At 38.5% G+C, this 19831-nt stretch overlaps 1 long non-coding RNA gene across 1 annotated transcript in view; it reads left to right on the forward strand.

The window, feature by feature from the left end:
* The window catches only part of LOC310725666, a 94746-nt gene that overhangs the window by 74248 nt on the left and 667 nt on the right, over positions 1–19831 (forward strand). The window lies entirely within an intron of this gene.

Genomic DNA, 19831 nt, shown 5'->3' on the forward strand with positions numbered 1-19831 from the left:
ATAACTCCACCAAAAAAAAGGCACTTCTGTGGTAGCTCAGTGGGTTAAGAGATCCCTCATGTCTGTGTTGCCTTCTGGTTCTCCCTTTTAGTTATGCTGCTATAGCGAGTCTTGCCGGAGTCCAAACTGCACAGTGACTTTAACTCTCATGCAACAATAGGTACACTTAATAATCCATATCCTTCTCTTCCTGTCACCCTCTTCTCTCTCTCTCTCTCTCTCTCTCTCTCTCTCTCTCTCTCTCTCTCTCTCTCTCGGTCGAGTTAAACATGCTCCTGAGGCTCCAGTGACCACTGTTCCTGCCCCTCTCCCCCCCGTGGATCTTCCCACTTCATCCAGGCCTGCCTGGATTGGATGTCAACAGTCTCCTACACTGATGTCAACAGTCTCCTACACTGACTCAGAAATACACTTCGCTTTTGATCATCATCACTGCACCCCGCAACATTGTATACCCGCCACAAATGGACATTCGGTGTAACCCAGATGAGGATGGGTTCCCTCTTGAGTCTGGTTCCTCTCAAGGTTTCTTCCTTATGCCATCTCGGGGAGTTTTTCCTTGCCACAGTCGCCAGTCGCCACCGGCTTGCTCATCAGGGACAAACTTACTCATAAAGAACATATTCATTTTTAATCACCGCATTATCTGTGTAAAGCTGCTTTGAGACAATGTTCATTGTTAAAAGCGCTATACAAATAAAAATGAATTGAATTGAATTGAATTAAGGCTTGTGCCTGAACATGGTCCTTAATATAGTCCACGCTGGTGATAAGGTTTCAAAGTCAGTCCTACTTGCCTTCTTTCTTACTGCACTGGCATGAAACAAAGTATGAAACCTCCAAAAAGCACACATGCTTTTCAGCAGTGGTCGCTCCGTGGTTTAAGGGTTGTGCCTCATTGAAACATGCTTCCCAGTCTGATCTCTTCCATGGTTCAGTGGGTTTAGGCTGGTGCCTCGCTGAAGTCCTGGACTTAACACTCGACACACTCATTACTCATCTCAGCCCATTCCACCATCATTTATTTATTATTATTTATACTCTACCGTACTACACTGTTTACATGCTGTCTTTTGCACCTCTTGACTGCTGCTGTTTTTTGCACTACATTGTGTCTGTTTATATTCACTCCCGGGTATAGCTTTTACAGTTACCTCATACGGTACTGTATATTCAGAGTATACTGTAGGTTTACTAGTTGGCGCTATCTCAGGTTTTGTGTCTTGTCTTGTGTTGTCTTGTGTTTTCTGTCTGCACTGTCTGTCTGTATTGTTTTTTTGTCTGCACTGTTTGCACTAGGTTGCACTCGATGCACCTTACGTAGCTTGTTGTTGTTTAGTGTAGCACCAGGGTTCCGGAGGAATGTTGTCTCGTTTTTACTGTGTACTGTGTACCACTGTGTATAGTAGAAATGACAATAAAAGCCTCTTGACTTGACTTGACTTGATGGTGAGGATCAGGGTTTGAATCCTGCTTTCTGCCTGCTCGTTGCAATGTAGGTTATGTTCCTGCTCCTAAATCTTTCTTTAGCTTTATATTCTCGTGTTGATGGTTTAAAGGTAGATAGACCTGCTCTAAACAAACTTCACAGCCTGTCTTCCCTAATGGTTCAGTGGGTTAAATCAGGTGTCTTGCTTTTGGTGGGGTTCAGGGTTCGAATCCTGCTTTCTGCCTGCCAGTCACGATCAGGATTCACTTCCTACATCTTTCTTTAGCGATATATTTTTGTTTTTAATGGGATGAAAAGAAAGATAGACCTGCTCTAAACAAGCTTCTTAGCCTGTCCTCACCGATGGTTCAATGGGTTAAGGTTGGTATCTCGCTGGTGGTGGGGATCATGGTTCGAATCCTGCTTTTTTCCTGCTATTTACAATGTGGGTTCAATTTGTGCTACTTACATCTGTATTCCCTTCCTACATCTTTCTTTAGCGTTAAATTCTTGTGTTGATGGTTTGAAAAGAAAGATAGACCTGCTCTAATCAAGCTTCCAATCCTGTGTTTTTCTGATGGCTTAGTGGGTTAAGGCTGGTACTTTGCCAATGTTGGTGGTCATGGTTCAAACCTGGCTTTCTGTCTGCTAGTCATGAAGTAGCTTAAATTCAAGATTCCTACCTCTTCATATTTTTGTTTTGATGGGTTGAAAAGAAAGATAGGCCTGCTCTAAACAAGCTTCCCAGCTTGTCCTTCCTGATGGTTCAGTGGGTTAATGCTGGTGCCTCGCTAATCGCATGAATCAGGGTTTGAACCCTGCTTTGTCCCTGCTAGTCACGATATATGTTTGCTTCCTACGTCTGTCTTTAGCATTATATTCTTGTGTTGATGGTTTAAAAGAAAAGATAGACCTGCTCCAAACAATCGTCGCAGCCAGTCCTTCCCGAAGGTTCAGTGGGTTAAGATTGGTATTTCGCTGTTAGTGGGGTTCAGGGTTCGAATCCTGCTTTCCGTGTTTCTCTCTGGTCTGAATTTCTTGCTTTGAAGCATGAAACGAATGATAAACCCCCAAAATAAGGAGGTGAGTTTTGGGACTTGATGGCTTTGTGATAAAAGCCTTGCCTCTGAGCTCAGAGGTTGCTGGTTTGAATCTGGCTTGTCCCCACTCTGAGTAAGCTGTGTGGTGAGCAATGGAGTGGTTGACTGTGAAGACCTGCTACTTCACAGCTTTTACACAAATATCTGTACTTTCTACTTCTTACATTTTCAAAACAGACTTGTTACTTTAGTTTTAATCCGTTGATTTGGTGAAATTTGTTTTATTTTATTTTCACTGCCAATTTCAGCCGAACAACCGATTTCCTGTCATTGCGTGTCTTTTTCAATCCACTGGTGTATAAAGTCCTGTCTCTCACTCACCACAGATGTAGACTAGTTTACGGAACTAAGAATCAGCAGGCAGAAGGCAGTAAGAAGTTTAGGGTTAATGTGGATGAGACAGAGGGAGTCAGTGATGTAAACATGACTAAAAACAGACACATTCCTGATCATCATCATCTTTTCTCTGCTTGTGTTCTATATGAGTATCTTCAGTCTGGACACATTCATTAGGTAACAACATTTTTTATTCGTTTTGTATATATATATATATATGTATGTATGTGTATGTATGTATATTTGGCTCTCAAAATGTAAATTATTTTAAACAGCAAGAGATTTTATTAACGCGCTATCAATGCAGCGCACATTTCTGTTTCACCAAATGTAAATACATAAATAAATAACTAAATGAAGAAGAGGCGAAATTAAAACCTTTGGCAAAAAATATATTTATCCACGACGTCCTTTCTTTACTTAGATATAAAATAAATAAATAAACTCCAGATAAAAATATTTTTAATCAGTAAACTTTTGTTTTATTTATGCGCCAAGTCTCAAATCAAACACCAAAATCCGCCATGTTTTACACAATTAACCCTCTAGGTGGCGTTTTGTGGGGTTTTTCCTCATAATGGCGACACAAACTTAAATTACTGTCTTTATTGATCGTACAGATAAAAACAATACATCATTCAAATCTGTAAAATGTCTATAATTTTCTATATATAAGCTTCCTGACTAGACTTGAAGAGGTGCAGTTTCTCCGGTATCACCTCATTAACTGTCCGTGTGGAAACATAGCAAAGGCTCTTAATTATGTCCACACATCTCTGCACTGATATAGCCTTTATATTTAATCACTGTACATATGCTTACATATCAAGTCAAGTCAAGTCAAGTTTATTTCTATAGCGCTTTTCACAAAAGACATTGTCTCAAAGCAGCTTTACAGAACTCAACAGTCAAGGTGAATGGTGTGCATTTATCCCTGATGAGCAGCCGTGGCGACTGTGGCAAGGAAAAAGTCCCTTAGATGTAATGAGGAGGAAACCTTGAGAGGAACCAGACTCAAAAGGGAAAACCATCCTCATTTGGGTGACATCAAGAGTTTGATCATAAATCTTTCAACAATACTGAACACTGTAGAGTGAGAACTAACGTGAGTACTGGAGTATAAGATTATAAGTAATGTTCTTTCTACAGTCTTATACATCTATATGGTTAGTAGCTCCTAGTTTTATGAGCTCAACATTTGTGATCATCACAGATACAGCATCAGCTTCTCCACGCCAGAGCCTTTAAACACTCCAGGAGGTCCAATGTCAAAACCACACATGTAGCGGGATCCAATTGGCACTGGTACGTCTCTAGATGGGGAGAGAAAGAGAAGCAGTGGAGAGTAATTAGCGTAGCTGCTGTTCATGATATTAACAGCTCAAGTTGATAATGTGCATGTGATAAGATGTTCTGGAGCACAAGGTTATGATGTGAGACGGATGTTATGTGTAGGCTTTGCTAAAAAGATATGTTTTTAATCTGCACTTAAACTGGGAGAGTGTGTCTGAGCCCCGAACACTGTCAGGAAGACTATTCCAGAGTGTAGGAGCTAAATGTGAAAATGATCTACCACCTTTAGTGGACTTTGCTATTCTAGGAACTACTAGAAGCCTAGAGTTTTGAGATCTCAGGGAGCATGACGGATTGTAGCGTGTTAAAAGACTGTAGAGATACATGGGAGCCAAACCATTTAGTGCTTTATAAGTACATATATATCACATGCTGTAAATATGATACATGTTTAACACCTCCAAGCTGCCAGTTTTGGGCACCTGAGCAAGCCCTTAACTCACTACTGCTCATTTAGTAAATGAGATCATTAAGAGTCGCTCGGGATAAACACTTCCAATAGGAAGTGGCTATATCTCACTATCTTTGTCTCTCTTATTTCTCTGTCTAACTGTCTCTGTGTCTCTTTTAGTAAATGTCTCTGTCTCACTGTATATGTCTCTTTCTTGCTGTCTATTTGTTTCTCAGTCTTTCTAAAGCTGTGTCTGTGTCTCTTTGTCTTTGTCTCTGTCTTTCCTGCTTATTTACATGTCTAACAAAGTTTTGAGTTTTGAAGTAATGCCATTAACGAATCTATGATGAAAAACTTCCCTGGTTCGATTCTTACCTCTAGTTTCATATTAAACATTATAAGAAGTTTTTAAAAACAGAACAATGAAAGGTCATTAAAATTGGTTGCTGGTAAATCATGGTATATCAGTGGTGCAGGTGTTGGAGATGTGGTTCTTGTACCTGAGTCACTTCTCATAGACTTTTGAGTAACTGAGAGAATTAACAGAAAGGAGAAGTTTTGACCCTCTACCATCATGATCTAAGAGAAAACAGTGGTCTCTTAACTATAGAAAAACCAAGAGTCCAATAAGCAAAGCCTTGTTTGCCACCCCTCTGGTAGTGTAGTGGTTAGTGATACGGTCTCTGCTATCTGACTCACCCGGTTCGATTCCTAGCCTTTAGCTTTCCTTTAAATTGTTTAAAAAGTTTTAATAAAGAACTATAAAAGGTCCTAAAAATCAGGTTCTTGCAGGAGATCCTGTGGCTCAATTGGAAGAGCTTTGCCTCTGGGTTGAGAGGTTGCTGGTTCAAACCCCGGCCAGGGCTCGAAGTTAAGTGTGTGGAAGGTGTCAGGAATGGCTGCATTGAAGGTTGGATGTGGACGGTTTCGGAGGGTGTTTCCTGAAGCAGGGGGGCAATATCCGGGCATCTGCCCCCCCCAGTGTCTGAGAAGCTGAAAACAGGGGTTATGAAGCAAAAGCGTCCAAAAAAGTATTGACTTAGTTTTGCATATAGGGAAAAATTCTGGCAAAAACCTATCACCCTCACTTTTTCTGAGGCTATGAAGCAGCAGGTCTTCACAGCCTTTGTTCACAGTCAACCACTCCATTGCTCACCACAGACTACTTTCCACACAGCTTACTCAGTGTGGGTACAAGCCAGATTCGAACCAGCAACCTCCGAGCTCAGAGGCAAGGCTTTTATCACAAAGCCATCAAGTCCCACAACACACCTGCTTCTTGCTTCTTGCTTCTTCTTCTTCTTCTTTTTTTTTTTTTTTTTTTTTTTTTTTTTTTTTTTTTTTTGGGGGGGGTTATCCTTTGTTTCATGCTTCAAAACAAGAAATTTAGACCAGACAGAAACACAGAAAGCAGGATTCGAACCCTGAACCCCACCAACAGCGAAATACCAGTCTTAACCCACTGAACCATCGGGAAGGACTGGCTGTGACGATTGTTTAGAGCTGGTCTATCTTTTCTTTCAAACCATCAACACAAGACTATAATGCTGAAGACAGACATATGAAGTAAACCCATATCGTGACTAGCAGGGACAAAGCAGGATTTAAACCCTGATTCAAATGGGCTGGGATGAGTAAGGAGTGTGTGTCGAGTGTTAAATCTAGGACTTCAGCGAGGCACCAGCCTTAACCCACTGAACCATGGAAGAGATCAGACTGGGAAGCATGTTTAGATGAGGCACAAGCCTTAAACCACTGAGCGACCACCACATCTATCTATCTATCTATCTATCTATCTATCTATCTATCTATCTATCTATCTATCTATCTATCTATCTATCTAATATGATTTGAGGTCCAGTTAACAGCTAAAACAGGTAGAAGTAATAACTACTTTTTACTTAAGTACATGTCAGAGCCAAGACTTCTTTACTTTCACTTGAGTAAAAAAGTATAATCAGTACTTCAAATTTTACCCGAGTATTTTAAAACATGAGTATCTGTACTTCTACTTAAGTAAAGGATGTGTGTACTTTTGCCACCTCTGTTCCCTATATATGCAAAAGTTGATTCATGACCCCCTATTTTCAGCTTCTCAGAAGCCAGGGGGGGGACAGATGGCCGGCTATTGCCCCCTTGCTTCAGGAAACCCTCTAAAATCTTCCACATCCAACACAGCCATTTCTGACACCTTCCTCACTATGGTCACTGGAACCTTCCACAGTCTTAACCTCGAGCCCTGGCCTGGGTTTGAACCAGCAACCTCTCAATCCAGAGGCAAAGCTCTTACAATTGAGCTACAGGATCTCTTGCTACAAGCCTATTTTTAGGACCTTTTATAGTTCTTTATTAAAACTTTTTAAACAATTTAAAGGAAAGCTAAGGGGTAGGAATCGAACTGGGTGAGTCAGATAGCAGAGACCACATCACTAACCACTACACTACCAGAGGGGTGGCAAACAAGGCTTTGCTTATTGGACTCTTGGTTTTTCTATAGTTAAGAGACCACTGTTTTCTCTTAGATCATGATGGTAGAGGGTCAAAACTTCTCCTTTCTGTTCATTCTCTCAGTTACACAAAGTCTATGAGAAGTGACTCAGGTACAAGAACCACATCTCCAACACCTGCACCCCTGATATACCATTATTTACCAGCAACCAATTTTAATGATCTTTCATTGTTCTGTTTTTAAAAAATTCTTATAATGTTCAATACAAAACTAGAGGTAAGAATCGAACCAGGGAAGTCTTTCATCATAGATTGCTAATGGCATTACTTTAAAACTCAAAACTTTGTTAGACATGTAAATAAGCAGGAAATACAGAGACAAAGACAAAGAGACACAGAAAGAGTGACAAACAAATAGAGAGACAGCAAGAGAGAGACATATACAGTGAGACAGAGACATTTACTAAAAGAGACAATTAGATAGAGAAAATAGAGAGACAAAGATAGCGAGATATAGCCACTTCCTGTTGGAAGTGTTTATCCCGAGCGACTCTTAATGATCTCATTTACTAAATGAGCAGTAGTGAGTTAAGTGCTTGCTCAGGTGCCCAAAACTGGCAGCTTGGAAGTGTTAAACATGTATCATATTTACAGCATGTGATATATACAGTGTATATATATATATATATATATATATATATATATATATATATATATATATATATATATATATATATATATATATATATATATATATATACACACACACACACACACAAAACAAATAAAAAATGTTGTTTCCTAATAAATGTGTCCAGGCTGAAGATCCACATATAGAACACAAGCAGAGAAAAGATGATGATGATCAGGAATGTGTCTGTTCTTATTCATGTTTACATCACTGACTCCCTCTGTCTCATCCACATTAACCCTAAACTTCTTACTGCCTTCTGCTTGCTGAATCTTAGCTCCGTAAACTAGTCTACACCTGTGGTGAGTGAGAGACAGGACTTTATACACCAGTGGATTAAAAAGACACGCAATGACAGGAAATCGGTTGTTCGGCGGAAATTGGCACGCAGTGAAAATAAAAATACAAATTTCACCAAATCAATGGATTAAAACTAAAGTAACAAGTCTGTTTTGAAAATGTAAGAAGTAGAAAGTACAGATATTTGTGTAAAAATGTAATGAGTAAAAGTAAAAAGTTGTCTGAAAAATAAATAGTGGAGAAAAAGTACTGACACCAAAAACATCGACTTAAGTACAGTAACGAAGTATTTGTACTTCGTTACTTTCCACCTCTGTTAGTGACCATTCCATTTCAAAATATGCCTGTCCTAGCCATTTTTCATTATGCTACCTAATATTCCCTATTATCAAACCATGTCATTTAAAATGCCCTTGCTTATTTACGTTGTCTCTGGCTATATCAGTTCAACTCAAATCTTCTCTAATTCACACCAGTCATGCGCTTTACAATACAATTATACCGGACATCCTTTCAGCACACTTTTTCTACACAGGTGAAAAAAAGACACCTTGTGACCTACGTATTATAAGATTCCAGCTATCATGTAAACTTGATTATTTGGATCCTCTGGTGTCCTATAGCTGTTCTACATAAAAGTCATGGAAGTCTTAAGAAGTGGACAAAACCTGTACAGGATTACAGTATATACCATATATACACATATTTCTATCCATATGTGGTTTTTCCCCAAACTGTTACCACAAAATAGGAGGCAATTGTTTAGGATGTCTTTGGATGCATTTTCCCTTCATTTGAGCTAGAACACCCAAACCTGTAGAACATCCAGCATGACTCTATCCCTATACACAAAACAAGCTCCATGAAAATATGCCCTACATGGGTTGGAGAGGAAGACTTTGGGCATTGCCATGCTAGAAAATGTTTGGGTCTCGTAGATGAATTGGAGGAACAAATTGCCACATCCTGTTTCCCTTCGTCTTTGTGGTTTGAGGAAAAAACACATATGGCTGAAAAAATCTGTTGTCCCAATACTTTTATATTGTACATGTGTACACTTTTATAATGTACACTTTTATAATGTACATGTGTACATTATCTGTTTGAATAATTAGATAGATTTTCAGGTGATTTGTAGATTTCCTCAGCACAACTTCTCAAGCAGTGGAGTTGAATTGAGTGTGTTACATCCAAAGAAATTCATCCTGCAATGAGATTTTGGTGCTTGGTCATAAATATTCCAACAGAAAGCTCAGAGTAGAAAAAGGATTGAGCTAGTGTCTTTCTGACAGCAGACTTGTCAGCAGTACAGTATGAATGTTGCATGAAGGCACACGCACACACTCACTTCATTGGCTACTTGTATTATTTTTCAGAAGTGGAGAAACATAGAGTGTAAGGGCATTTATGCCACTGGTTGCCAGTAGCAGATAAAAAGAAAAGATAGGGGGAAAAAACGAGAGAGAGAGAGAGAGAGAGAGAGAGAGAGAGAGAGAGAGAGAGAGAGAGAGAGAGAGAGAGAGAGAGAGAGAGAGAGTGCAGTAAATGTAAGTTCTCATTACTGACAGTCATGATTGAGGTACATAAAGTGAGACACATACTGTAAAGGTGAAACTATTGGGATTTTCTCTTACCTTGTGTGTGTTGTAAGAGACATAAAGATTGGCAACATGGATTCATCTATATGGCAGGACCAATTCACAATCCACTGTTAACAATTTTAAGAGCTGACAATTGTCGCGAATCAACCAGTGATGACAGAATCAAGGGAAAACTCACTGAAACATGAGAAAAAAAGCATCACAGTTCACTAAAACATCATATAGCTGTCAACCCTCCAGACCTCCTATATTACCCCGAAAAAAGTAAAGCTTGTTTAAACAAGTATGCTTTCAGCTGAGACCTAAACAGTGAGGTATAATTTACCTATCTCTGAGTCCCCAACATTTATTAGTAGATTAAACTTTCTTTTGGCTTCTCCCATTAGGGGTTGCCACAGCAGATGTTTGATTTGGCATGCTTTTACGCTGGATGCCCTTCCTAATGCAACCGTCCCCATTTGTCCGGTCTTGGGACCTGCACTAAGAGTGGCTGGGGATCGAATCCGGGCCGCAGCGGTGAGAGCGCCGCATCCTAACCACTAGACCACCAGGGACCCAACATTTATTAGTAGATTGATTTTCCTATTTTTTATCAGTCTCTGCCACCTGCTGTAGCTTTCACTATTTGAGGTACCAACAAATAGCCTGCACCTTTAAATTGTCAAACATTTTAATTTTTAAAAACTTACAGTACAATGTTTATACTTTAAAGTTACTTAAAATCTTTTCGGTCAGGTAGATCATGGCTCTGTGCAGACCACTTGAGTTCCTCCACTCCAGCAATGCAAAACCATGCTTCCAAACCCCCTTTGTGCACAGGGGTATTGTCATGAAAGTTCTAATGTAAAGGAAATTCTACTCCATTCTATGCTTTCAAATTTGTGACAAAAACTTTAAGTCCCAGTTTTAAATTGTGAAGATTTGTGCTCATTCAGTCACAAGAATATTAGCAAAGTCTAATGTAGAGTGGGGAGGCCTGAGTTGCACAAATCTCCGCAAGCACATTCCAAAATCTAGAGGAACATCTTCCCAGAAGAGTGGAGGTTAATCTAACAGCAAATGTAAATAAATAGGACTAAATGTGGAATGGGATGTTCAGAGAGCATTGATCTGTTTACTGATATTGTATAGATTTAAGAACAATTCAATCTGATATTTGAATATTTGTGATGCAAACAGATCTGTTTTCTGGGTCAAGCATATTTGTCCTGGCTCTTACATGTTTTTATCTTAGTTTCCATGTTTTTATCTTAGTTTCCATGCTTCTATCTTATCGCCTTAACCTAAGCATGTCTTTTGACATGCACGTACACTTCTTAACACATCATGCATGTAATAAACAATCTGTTTATTTCTACCCTGAGTTATAGTCTTCTGATACTTCAGTCCTCTTACTTCGGATAAAACTGCAGGGTTTTTATGGTCATTTAGAAAAATTTCCAACATAGGCAGAAAATCAAATTGGGTTCCACTATTGTCAAACTGAGGCTACAGTGAGCACTGGTTTGAAAAATCTTGACAGCTGAAGGCTGGAAAAATATAACATGGTCTCATTCTAGACTCTTAAAATGCTCAAACCAGCAGCAATAAATACAGTATTTCCCAGTACATCACAGAGAGCTAAATTTTCCTCATTTTGAAGTTTCTGGTGAACAATAACTTAAGTCTTTCGCCTGTATCTGCATAATCTTGATAAATTCTGTTGAAAAATAATTGGTTGATTGGATAATTGCACGAATGAAAGGGGGGAACCAATATTCTTAATGAGAAGCTCTCAGTCTTTTTTATATTATCAATTGTCGTTCTACACCCTCCGTCCCTGCTTTTCTCCATCCTTCTTGGCAGTGGTACCAATTTTTTGTAACAGCTTTAGAATCTGGGGAAGGATTTCTTTCAATTAAACACTGGTCATCAGCTGTTTGAGGGATGGAAACCACAAACAAAATATATATATATATGTACAACACGGTGCTCATTGTAGAAAAAGCGTCTTGAAAATGAATATAATATTTTGTACAAAATCACATTTTCCCATTTGTACACATTTGTCAGTTTAATAGCACATCGATTATTGCTGCATATTTTGCTGCACAAACGCGACTAATATTAATGCTTTTATCAAGATAAGCCTGATAGCACATTCAGTTGCCCCATCACTGTAATCATCTCCACATGCTCTCCTCAACGTTGCCAAGGTTACACGTCTACCGCCTTCTCTATCCACCCTCCTTTTAGCAAGCCAAAAAAAAAAACTCACACACAACCTAGCTTTTCAGCAGACATGCTGTTGAAAAAAAGCTGACCCCTCTCTATTTTAAATCATACAAATATGGGATGTGGCAGTAAACACAAGGAGTGGTATTGATGGATTTATTTCTGTCCCCCCACTCAGAGATTGCATTATCAGACACACATCAATAACAAAACCCCCAACTCCCAAACCAAACCAGAACAGAAAGACAAGATTAAATAAATACCAATTAATGCTAGCTTATGTACATTGCATACTGTATATATATATATATATATATATATATATATATATATATATATATATATATATATATATATATATATATATATATATATATATATATATTTCAGATAATGTTTCCCAAAGCACATTCTCCATGTTCCACATAAACAAATACTGTAGGAATTCAAGGATTTGTCATGCACAGAGAAAAGTGGGGGGGGAAAAAATAAAAAGACAACACCACCACCAGAATACTATGGAACCTGAGATACCTGTCAAGGGTTTGGCAAAGAGAATAAGGAATGCATAGATGTGAGCTTCAGGGCAAGCAAGCACACATATACACACACACACACACACACACACACACACACACACACACACACACAAAAAAACAACACACACACACACAAAAAACACACACACAAGAAAAAAGGCAAAGTTACATTAATGCCTGGACCCCACTGTGACTCAAGTATCGATTTAAAGATGAGCGAGGATGACTTAATGTGAGCAACATTCAGAGCAATGATGAAAACAAAGAAGAAAAAGGCTCTTTAGGTTAAGTTTTATTCGAAGCTAACAAAGCCAAACTGTCTCAGTACACATTCTGATACAATTTCAACATCCTGTTTGTTTTTGCAAATGATCAACCCATTTTAATTGAATGCCACTGCTATCTTCTGTCCTTCTTTTCATTGGGTTCCAGTGTTGCAAGTTTTTCACAATCATTGGATCATCAGGCATTAAGGAACTAAAGCGTAGGAACAGGATTCAAACATTTGTACTTAATCCAAATGTATTTTTACTAAAAAGCTGGAATAGACATACACGTTTGTCCATCCTGCATGGCTTGTGTAAATTACTAGTAGAAAAACTAGCAGCTACACATACAGTCACTGAAAATCGGTCCCAGCCTCTGTGTAGTGTATTACACACATACTCAATACACACTCACCACCCTATATATTTAATTTAATGAGAGGAACTGACAGTTGTTGTTTTTTTTGTTTTTGTTTTACTTATAAAGTGACGAACACACGCACACACATAAAAGTAATAAATATGAATTATTAAGTGTGCAGACACATGCTCACATACTGGACTTTTATGGAAGAACTTCCAATGCTTCCAAAAGAACCAACAAGGAAATGCTTTTATTATCTGGATAGAAAAAATAACCAACTTTTTCTGTAACAAAGGATATGCAGGTGACAGTATAAAGCGTACAAACTAGTTGTGCATTAAGATTACAAGTATTTGATTTTATTACATTTGTGTGTGTATATATATATATATATATATATATATATATATATATATATATATATATATATATATATATATATATATATATATATATATATATATATATATATATATATATATATATATATATATATATATATATATATATATATATATATATATATATATATATATATATTTATATATATGTTACATGTGTGTACAACTGTGCTGCATCTCTATTAATGATGAAGCTGTTGTTAATCCCTTGTTCAATTCTTCGTAATGTTTTTCATTTGAACGTTTTCTTCTCTAGTTCATCTGATTTATCTTGTGTCTCGGCTTATTTATTAAAATAAGGCAGATGATTCAGGATGTTTGCTCTCAATTCCTAGTGATACATACTTAAGCACATGAATGTGGTAGGAAAAAATCCTGAACATGGTTGAAGCTGTAGTTGATTGAAGTTTGCGATTCAGAATGACAACTATAGTATTTCAAATAACACCTAATGTACTGCATTATATAATAATAAATACGTAATGTACTGAGAAAAATACAAAACGAAAAAAAAAAGGTTCAGGGTCAGGTCTGAGACGAAGCATCCAGTTGTCCTTTCTAATGGGCAGCCCTGTTATCCAGTGTGGAGGAAAAAGAACAACAGTGATAAGGTGGATGAAGGTATGCGAGTTATGTGAAGGTCTAGATATTCGTCTTTCCTGTGTCTATGAGAATCAAGCCTGTCTTGTCCTGCTGAGCCACTGAACTGGAAGCAGGTTTCACTGAAACTGCATTAATACAGAAAATGTTTGAATGCCTTCTATATAAGAAGTCAATTTGATTTGATGTTTTAGAGTAACAGTGAAGAAAAAGTAAAATCTAATAAAACAACAAGGAATTAATATTCTGCACAAGGTTAATTTGCAAATAACTGCTTACATATGCTAAGAATAAACGAGACACTGTACTTACTGTAGATAAGGCAATGAGTGTATATAGCTTGAATAATTCAGACCAGGTCTTTATACATAGACAAGTTCATTTGCATAATTGGCTGTGAAGCTGTGATAGCCTTATGCTCCAGCCACAAGCTCATTAGAGGGACATCATCATTGAAGAGCCAATTGAGTGTGCCACATAACACGATTCACACACACACTTACACACACACACACACACACACACCATTCCCAACAGATAGAGTAATAATGGTGCTTAAGGCAACATAAAAAAGAAGAAAAGAAAGCTAATGTGTGGGACAAGGTTTTGACACTAAGTAAAGGAGACGGCAGGCAACGGAATGTGTGCATTTTAAATTTATCTTAATGAAAATGTAGTCTATTGTAATCAACCAGGAAATTATAAGCAGTAAACAAGCAAACTGCTTGGCTATCATTTGTCATAAAGCCTATGAACTTGTACCTACTTTTTTAAGCAGAAATCTTTTTTGTGGAGAACACTCCATCTGGATCGTAAACATCTGGGACATAAAAAAATCACAAAGAGTAAATATATAGCCACAGTCCACAGCTCGGTTTTGACATATCAACACATCCTTTCTGACACTCAGGTGCACAATAGACACTCATACATCTTTTAATTTCTCTTCCTCTGATCACTGGTTGCTCCTGCCAGCTCCACCCACACATCTTGTTTTTCTCCAGAGCGAAAGATTAGAACTGAAAGAAATGTGCCAACCATGACATTCCAGCTTCCCTCCCCTTCCCCCAGGTGAAGACAGGACGACTTAACACCTCTTACCATCCATGTTATGACTCCTTCCTGAACACACACACACACACACACACACACACACACACACACACACACACACACACACACACACACACACACACACACACAAATCTTTCTTCTAACAGTTTCAATACACCGTATGGACAAATGTATTGGGACACCCTGTTTTTTTTCCATCCATATGTGATTCTTTCCCAAAATGTTACCACAAACCTAAAGGCAAACAACTGTATAAGAGGTTTCTGGATGTGGTAGCATTACATTTTCCCTTCAGGAGAACCCAAAACTGTTCCAGCATTACAGTGCCCCCGTATGCAAAGCCAGCTCCATGAACATATGCTTTACTTGGATTGGGGTGGAAGATCTGATGTAGAGCTCTAAAAATCAACCCTATTAAACACCTTTGGGATCGATGTGAATGCTGACTGCATCCCAGATCTTCTCACCTCACCTACATCAGTGCATGACTTTACTAACACCTTGTAGCTGAATGAAATCTCTACAAGTCTTCTTCTTCTTTCGGCTGCTCCCATTAGGGGTCGCCACAGCGGATCATCCGTCTCCATACCACCCTGTCCTCTACATCTGCCTCTTTCACACCAACTACCTGCATGTCTTCCCTCACCACATCCATGAACCTCCTCCTTGGCCTTCCTCTTTTCCTCCTACCTGGTGGCTCCATCTTCAGCATTTTTCTACCAATATAATTCATGTCCCTTCTCTGCACATGTCCAAACCATCTCAATCTCGCCTCCCTCACCTTGTCACCAAAACATCCTACATGTGCTGTCCCTCTAATAAACTCATTTCTAATCTTGTCCATCCTCGTCACTCCCAACGAAAACCTCAACATCTTCAGCTCTGCTACCTCCAGCTCAACCTCCTGTCTTTTACTCAATGCCATTGTCTCTAATCCATACAACATCGCAGGTCTCACCACAGTCCTATAAACTTTCCCTTTCATTCTTGCAGATACCCTACTATCACAAATCACTCCTGTCACTCTTCTCCACCCACTCCACCCTGCCTGCACTCTTTTCTTTACTTCTCTAACACACTTTCTATTACTTTGCACTGTTGACCCCAGGTACCTGAACTCCTCCACCTTCTCCACCTCTTCTCCCTGCAACCGCATAACTCCACTGCCCTCCCTCTCATTCACACACATGTACTCTGTCTTACTCCTACTGACTTTCATTCCCCTTCTCTCCAGCGCATATCTCCACCTCTCCAGGCTCTTCTCAACCTGCTCTCTACTCTCACCACAAATCACAATATCATCTGCAAACATCATAGTCCAGGGAGACTCCTGTCTGACCTCGTCCGTCAACCTGTCCATCACCACTGCAAACAGGAAAGGGCTCAGGGCCGATCCTTGATGCAGTCCAACCTTCACCCTGAACCAGTCTGTCGTACCTACTGCACACTTCACTGCCGTCACACTGTCCTCATACAAGTGCACGCCAAAATCTTGTTGACCATCTGGAGTGGAGTGGGAATTATTAAAACAGTAAATGGGAACAGAATTTGTGGAACAGGAAGCTTGAAAAAACACTGGCGTTTCTTATGTTCAGGTGTCCACCATCTTTTGTCCAGATATACACAGACTTTAGTAGCAAGAAACTGTCACTAACAATAATGAAAGTGAATCATGGTAAAAATCAGTGACATGGACTGACCTCAACAGACTCATCTATCTCTCTGTGAATCAGTCTGGATCTTTAACAATGCAAAACAAAAGTCAAACCAAAATCATTTAATCTCCAAAACTGCTTAAAAAAAAACAAAAACAAAAAAAAAACCCAACAGCAAGAATTTAATTTACAACGCTTTTATAATTCTCGTTCATCTCTTGGCGTTCTTGTGTACTTGCTTTGCCCGATGAAGCAGAAATCCTCGCTCTTCTCTTTTTTCTCACTTGGCAACCATTGGGAGCAGTGCGTTTCAGCTAGACGAAAGGGCTGACAGGGTCCACCGAGACCGATAGGAGTTTTAATTAGATTGAGGACGTGCTTTTATTACACCCATAAATAAATGCTGAGACGGGTGAAACGGAGAACCAGTGATTATCTGGACACATTCCAGTGATAGTTGACTAAAGCGTATCTAAAATCCTCAAAACATCTGAAGATTCAGTGAAAAAGCTAATATTTATATAATCAGAACTAAAGCCTCAGTGAAGCCATTTAACTTTTGCTTCTTCATTGCAGAAAATGTGCCAGAAAGTGGATTATCTTGGTTCTATGTGGAAGGAAACAGAACAGAATGCACATAATACACATAGTGGTCCATGTCTGGGGCTGACTTTTTTTTTTTTAAGTCTGTAGATTCTTGCAGCCATATTAAAAAAAAAATCTAATCAAATTCAGATTTTATTTGTCACACACATATTCATACAGAATATGACATATAGTGAAATGCTTTTTTCATACTTTGTATAAATATGTATGTGACAAATAAAATTAGAATTTCTATCTGACTTTATCAGTGCCCCTGGATTTGATCTACATTTTTAGGTCTGATACAATCGGAATATGCAATCAGCAGTGATCAAGAAGTTTTATGAGAACCACAGGCCAAGATGCATCGTTTATTCTTTAGCACACACTAGTTGCTACTACGAAAAAGTGCATTCAGTCAAAAAATGTTAAATAATTTATATTGGTAATTACAGTAAAAGAATAAACGTTTGGTTTTAATGAAAGGGTTGCAGATTTAGCAAGATTCACTCAAGTTGCCATCAGTGAACAGTTGAAAACAGAAAAATGTAAATGTAGACTGTATATCTGTTGTGACTGTTGAGATGAATGGTTTTTGGTTCCTCTCAAGGTTTTGTCTCAGGGACAGATTTATGAATTTAGAATGTATATTTTCAAACTGTTTAGTTCTTGAAAGCTGTATTGTGACAATATCTATTATTAAAAGTGTACAAATAAAAAACAAATGGAATAGATTTTCTGTTTCATATTTGCTGTTATGGCAGGAAACCTGTAGATCATTAATAAAATTACATTTCAATTGGGATTTATTTATTTAAGACTTACAACAATGGACATTTGTACAGGTATAAATAGATTACAAAAATACATTTTAGCACTATAAATTGTTCCCTAACTTAATTTTCAATGAGCGAGCCAACAGCGGTGAGGAAAAACTCCCTGAGATGGTAAGAGGCAGAAACCTTGACAGGAACCAGACTCAAAAGGGAAACCTGTCCTCATATGGGGGACACTGAACGTCCATTCATTACATTCTCAATTATTGTTGAGGTTATCAAATGTTCACTGATGGGCCCTTAATAGCTCTTCATGGTGACTCTTGTCCTGAGCCATTATAGCAGACTGTTCATATTAATTACAGAACAATCCATCTTCATGACTTTGAGTTTAATCCTTAAAACTCACAAATGGACAAATATACGCTGCCTATCTGACTTTAAGTGTGTGTGTATTTATATGTGTAATATTTTGACTATTATTTCACCGATGACACCTTGCTATATAACATATTGCTCACACCATATAGTTCCATTGTTCATGTAAAGATATCCTTTTGTTTTAATCAACCTTTTCTTTCCAAATTGCATATATTTCATCTTTGCCTTAAAAGAATGCACTGCTCTTTTAAAAAATATATTTTATTGGTTTCAGAAAAGCTGATTCGTGCTCTTTGTCTACTGGAAAAGATCTTTAAAAGTCATGCGATTCATGTATTAGTTTAATTAATTTGTTTTTACTTCAGGAGTTACCTCTGCCATCCCCCGCTTCCTTAACCTATTTTGCCCTCCTGCTTTTACTGCCTCACTCCTTTCTAACTCCAGGCCACAAATCACCCTGTAGGTTCACCAAGAGGTATTTCAATATCTTAATGGGCACTTGGCAGGCTGAAGCAAGTAGGAACATGGCTGTGGCTATAGCAGGGACTTTAGCTCTATTAAGGCCCCTGCAGAAGAATGTAAGGAGTCAATCTATTATATATCATACAAGTAAAATCTGCTTGGTCCCAGATGCATAACACATTTTTTTATGTTTATTTTTTAAGGGTTTGATAAAGATTTCATACATTTAAAGTTCCCATAATCTTGAAAATTCTTCTATTCATGTATACTCATGAGTTTGTCTGCAATAGTTTATTATAATAGCAAACAGAACCTTAATTTGAAATTAGAAGTTAAAAATGCACTGAAAGATGTCCACAAACCTTTGGCCATAACATATCTTAAAAAGTCTAAGATATGTGTATTATTTAAAGAAGTTTTTTTTCTTCAAAAGCAGAAGTTTTGATCTGACAGAAGACTCGAAAAAAAATAAAAAATATTAAGAGGAATAAACAAGATGTTGGTCTGGGGTTCAAGCCCCGGTATCGCCGAGCTGCCACTTTTGGGCCCTTGAGCAAGGCCCTTGACCCTCTATGCTCCGGGGGTCCCTTACGAGGGAAATATCAAGGTCCGTGACATCGGAGTGATGTGGGGCCGCCTTCCCGTGGGCTCACCACCTGCAGGAGGGACCGTAAGGGACGGTGCTGTGAGGATTGGGCAGCAGTCGAAGGCGGGGGCCTGCTTAGACTACTGCCCCCGCGACCCGAATTACGGATAAGCCGGAGAAAATGAATGAATGAATGAAGATGTTGTGGTTTTCGTTGGGAGTGATGAGGATGGACAGGATTAGAAACAAGCTTATTAGAGGGACAGCGCATGTAGGACG

The sequence above is a fragment of the Silurus aristotelis genome, assembly GCF_946808225.1.
Source record: "Silurus aristotelis genome assembly, chromosome: 1".
Classification (NCBI taxonomy): Eukaryota; Metazoa; Chordata; class Actinopteri; order Siluriformes; family Siluridae; genus Silurus; species Silurus aristotelis.